The sequence below is a fragment of the Neofelis nebulosa genome, chromosome 2 (assembly GCF_028018385.1).
Source record: "Neofelis nebulosa isolate mNeoNeb1 chromosome 2, mNeoNeb1.pri, whole genome shotgun sequence".
In the NCBI taxonomy this organism is placed as follows: Eukaryota; Metazoa; Chordata; class Mammalia; order Carnivora; family Felidae; genus Neofelis; species Neofelis nebulosa.
Genome location: NC_080783.1, coordinates 208,360,440 through 208,365,923, shown reverse-complemented (window position 1 = coordinate 208,365,923; position 5,484 = coordinate 208,360,440).

Genomic DNA, 5,484 nt, shown 5'->3' with positions numbered 1-5,484 from the left:
CCCCACAGACCACCTTGGTGTGTGTCTGAGGCTTCTGTCCCTGGAAGCCTCGAGGAGGGCCTGCAGCCAAGACCTTGGCCTCCCAGAAGGCAGCTGGCGCCCACGAGCTCCCCTCCCTCCGTCTGTCTGCATGCCCCCCGGAGCAGGGCGCAGGTGCAGCCGGGTGCATCCGGGGCCATCCTGGTGACTCCGGAAGCCCAGTAAATGGTACCTCCCAGCGAGGCCTCTTTCTGTCCTCATTCCCGAGGTGCTGGGGTCTGGGCTGCTCTGGGCGACAGCGGTGGATGGTGATCCGGGCCCCAGCTGCCGGGTCTCAGGTGGGGGCCTAAAGGTCCGGATGTGGCAGAGCCGAGCAGGAGCAGATCGCCCAGCCTCCTGGGGACCTCTGGTTTTCTCACCTGCTTCTCATGGTGAGGACACAGCAGCGAGGACGATGCTCTGACAAGGTCCCGGCTGCTCTGTGCTCAGGAAGAAGCAGAATAGTTCGGTTCAGACCTTGGTTCTCCATCTTAAGCTTGTCTGTGCCTGTTACCTCATCTGTGAAGTGGGATGACGACATTACCATTTTGTATTTCCTTCCAGGATGGCGTAATTAACGGAGGTTAGCCCCAAAGTCTGGCATGTAGTAAGAGCCTAATAAAGCTTAGCTTTGGTAATCTTCAGTTGGAGGAGAGGCACATCCAGATCTCCCTGCAGGTCAGGGAGACCTTCCTGGAGGAGGCGACATGCAGAAAATGAGCAGGGGATGACGGGGAGAGGTGGGGAATGTTGCAGGGAGCAGGAAGGAGGTGAAAGAACAATGGGAAGGGAGGCGAGGAGGGCAGGGCCCAGCCGTGAGCTCTGGTTCTGGACCCCAACCTCAGTTTGTCTCCCAGATCCCATTCTGAGGCCTCCTTCTTACTGGCCATGACCCTGTGGGTGCCTGAGGGCCCGTCAGGGAGAGAAGCTAGGTCTCAGCCTCTCCGAATCTCCTCTTCTGCCCCAGGGACAGAAAGGAGTCTGGCAGTGGCGCCCACCGCCTCTGTCGAGAGGGACTGCCACTGCCCCAATTTGTTGCGACATGTATTTGCCGAGTGCTGCCTCCACTGGCCCATACTGTGTGGGGTGTCAGGGACGGGGGTGAACCAGCTCTGGTCCTCGCCATCAAGGAGGGAAGACGGCTGCCGGGCCCTGATGGTAATAAGGGCTTTGACCGGAAGGTACAAAGCGCCGGAAGAATGAGGAGACTCAACAGGAAAGGCTTTGTGGAGGAGAGGCCCTGGGGCTGAATCTTGAAGGCAGAGGAAAGTCAGGAAAGGGCTACAGCGTGTGCACAGGCCTGGCATTGAGCGTCTGGGCTGCTCCCGAGATGGGGCCGCTTACGAAGAGCCTTGAAAGCCAGACTGACCGTAGACAGGGTCGTGGGGACAGGGACAGGCAGCGGCTCACAGCAGGTGGCCTGGGTGTGGCCAGGGGAGAGAAGGCAGGAATTGGGGTCTGGGGAGACCGCGAAGGGGCAGCTCAGGCTCAGGTGGGCAGCGAGGGCAAGCAGGACCAGTCTCCCCCGGTCCTGTCCTGGGTCATACCTGTGGGGTCCTGTGTGTACCTGGCACGTGACTTGAGCGCTTCCTGTGTGCTGGGCTGAGCTGTGCCCTGTCGTGTAGGTGTAATTAGCCTGGCCGTTTTATAGATGGAAGATAGACTTTGAGGGACCAGGCTTAAGGTCGAGCAGCTTTTTGAACCACATTATGTCCCTCTGCTGCAAGGGCCATCCCACGCCTGGTGGGGGTTGGGGCCCTCCGAGTCCCCTCCCCGGACGGGGGTCCGGGGTGTTGGGCTGTGTGCAGTCCAGCTTTCCCTCGCTCTCAGGAGCGGCCCAGCCTTGCTGGGCTTAGGCTCCCTTCCCACTTCGAGCCTCTGGCCTTGTCCCAGCCAAAGGGGCCCCAGGCCCCAGGCCCTGGCTGCCTCTGGCCTGGGCCTGGTTCAGGTGCCCTTTGCCAGCCAGCACCTGGCTCCACCCGGGGTCCTGACCTTGGTGCCAGTTACCGGGGGCGCATTCGGAATGGCAGATGAGTCCCAAGTGTGGGCCTGAGTTAGAGCTGGGGGGGCTAAGAGATGAAACCTCACAGCCCTACCTCCAAGCCCTTGTGTGGTGAGGGTGACGTAATCTCTTCCTCAGGGGAAGCACCGAGTCTTTGGGGTGCTAGCTTTTGCTTTCCAGCACTGCCCAGTCTGCTCCGAGCCATGGTTGCTTCCTCTTCAGGAAGCCCCGGCCTGATGGATGTGCCCAGGGGAGTGCCCTGCCCTGTCTGATAGAGGACGTAGCTGTGGTGGTTAAGAGAGATGGGCTTGTAGGCTCATGCCCCAGCGCCTGGCATGTGTAAGCGCCTGGTGGGTAAATGGTGAGCTTCTCCGATGCCCAGGGCCTCCCCAGGCTCCTCCCGGAAAGCACAAGGGCCAGTCTGATGGACCCATTAGTTCCGCCACGCTGGCAGCCGTGCGTGCAGGTGGGTGGGGTCCCGGGGGGGGGGGCTCAGGTGGACTTCTCCACTGGGCACACACCTCTGTATCTTGTTGCAGGCAGGGGGTGGTGGGGCCCTCACCTCTAGGTGTGGCCTGAAGGGGTGAGCTCTCCCACTTTGGACCCTTCCTCCCGCCTGATTCAGCCGAGTTCTGCCTTTAGGTTTCGGGCCCAGGCTCGGCCAAGAAAGCGGCGTCCCACACATCAGTTGTCTGGGAGGGATTCTCCATCTGGACACTCATGGGGGCAGGAGGCTGGGCCGGTCACCCCCAAAGAGCCCGGCCCGGGCGGTTCATATTTTAACTATTGAAGGAGATGCTGTGTATGCAAATGCCTTGCCACAGTGCCTGGCCTCGGTGTCCCCCCAAATCCTGGGGGGCAGGAAGCTGCCTGGCAGGCAGGTGGCAATCTCCAACAAGGCAGAAGGAAGGGCCCAGCATGCCCGTCCTCAGCATGAGGCCCCAGGTCCTCCCAGCCCGGGGTTCCCCTTGGTCATTTAGGGAAACTGGGATTTTTCTTTTTTTTTTTTAAAGTAGGCTTCACGTCCAGTGTGGAGTCCTACTCGGGGCTTGAACTCATGACCCCGAGATTAAGACCAGAGCTGAGATCAAGAGTTGGCACCCAGGCGCCACAAACCTGGGATGTTTTAAGCCATAGCTTAGGTATGGCCTTCAGTCCCCAAAGCTGAGAACGGGGAGGAACGCACAGCTCACCCCTGCACAGCCAGCCAGGTGCTGAGGCTTAACTGTTCCATACGCATGCGCTATACCTGATCAGGTTGAATAAAGTGGGGATTCATTGCCTTCTGCTGTGGGTTAACTCAATGTACCCGAAAACTCAGTCCCCCAGCCCTGTGACAGCCCTGAGGACACAGTCACCCACTGGGATCTCTGTGCCCAGCACACGTAAGTGCTCCATAAAGGTTATTTTTATTAATAATCACTTCCCAGGGTGCCCGGGTGGCTCAGTCGGTTAACTAAGCGTCCGACTTCGGCTCAGGTCATGATCTTGCAGTTCGTGAGTTCGAGCCCGTGCTGACAGCTCGGAGCCTGGAGCCTGCTTCAGATTCTGGGTCTCCCTCCCGCTCTGCCCCTCCCCCGCTCATGCTCGGTCTCTCTTATCAAAAATAAACAAACATTAAAAAAAACCAAAAACACTTGCCCACCCCCACCACAGTATGGGCAGACTGTGTATCCCACCATCGTATCCCCCTTCCACAGTAGGTGCTCAGTAAATGTTTCCATGAATGAATGAGTGAAGTGAATGCCTTAAACACTGTCCCTCAAGAAGCCCTCAGTCTGGTGAAGGAGACAGGCACGTAACCGCCGATCACAGGACTACTGAATTTGTGCACTCGAAATGGGGGAAGTGTATGGTGTGTGAGTTCTATCTCAATAAAACTGCTTGAAAAAAGACCAAATTAGCTATTACTAAATTTGGGAAGTTATGGGTATGAGAATACATTACATCTTGCAACATTTCTCCTCATTTATAACCATTACAAGGTAACCCAAATGCCTAATATTCACCAGGAACTGAAGGATTGCATTCACTAGGCCGGTCAAAGACCTATACGTGTATGATAGTCTATTCATTCTAGGAAGCATTAGTTGAGCTTTTAAAGTCGAAAGCCACAGGGCACCTGGGTGGCTCAGTGGGGTAAGCATCGAATTCTTGATTTCGGCTCAGGTCATGATTTCACGCTTCGTGAGTCCCGTGAGTCCAGCCCCCTGCTCACTCGTGCGTGCGCTCTCAAAATAAATAGACTTTAAAAAAAAAAAAAAGGAAAAACTTAAAAAAAATAAATTTTGCAGATTTTTCTTTAGAGGCTTCATCACTGAGAGAACAGGAGAAAAAGATCCTCCAAAATGGGCAGGCGGGGGCGCGCGCCCCGGCCCCCTGCTTACCGTTAAGCGGGAGTAGACGGTGGCCCCTCGGGCCTGTGGTGGGGGTTCGGTGGCAGTGCCCTCCCCCAGGGGGCATTTCCTCCAGCCTCCTCGGGGTCTGCCGGGTTCCGGGAGCAGAGGCCCACTGGCTAAGCGCCAAGCGTGCAACACGAGACGCTGGAGGCAGGCTGCGGGGAGCTCACAGGAGGGAAGGGAAAGGCGAGCCGGCGGCATCTCCAAAGACCGAGGCCAAGCCGGCTCCAGAGCCTCAGGGGCAGGACCCCTTCCCGGTGGGGATGACGCCGTCCTGACTCTTTGGTATCAGAGTCTCTCGAGGGAGAACTTCTTACCTGGCTCGGCATGGGTCGTGCAGGTGGGGGTGGCGGCCCCAGTGACTGCAGGGCACCCAGGCTGCACGGAGGGGATGGCACCAAAGAGAAGAGGGGCCGAGGCCCAGTCCACACTGCCTGCTTCCCCCGTGGCGGCAGAGGGGTCCACACAGTGGCTGCTTAGTCCATGACGAGAACGAAGGAGACGGTTCGGAGTCTTGGAATCCGGGGCCCCAGGAGGACAGCGAGAGACGGACTTGTCAAGGTCACAGCGAGGGCGTGAAGGGACCCCGGAGACACAGCCCTGCTTGCCCATCTGAGCTCTCACTCTCTCGAGGCCACCACCCTTCCCCGGGGCCACTGAACAGGTGCAGGCTTCACCCGGGAGCCAGGGTGTGGGCCCTGCTGACCGGCCATGTGGCCGCCTGGTGTCAGCCGGGACAGCAGGGTCCGTCCGGAAGGGTTGTGAAGCGTCCCGCTTACGGTGGGTATTTGCGGAGATGAAAGGGGGAGGAGCAGAGGGGACAGCGCAGGGAGGCCGCGCCCAGAGTGACAGAATGACAAGGTGGGGGCCCCCCTCTTCCGGGGCGGGTGGGGCCGGGGAGCCGAGCAGCAGCTCCGGGCTCCGCAAGGACCCCCCTTCTCGCCCACCGCGCAGCTCCCACCCGTCTTCTGTCCGACTCGCCACCCCAGTGGGGGCCAGCCCTCACGGCCAAGGCCACACGTGCCTGGAAAGCGAGGCCGGCGAGAAAGAACACGAGGCCAGTGC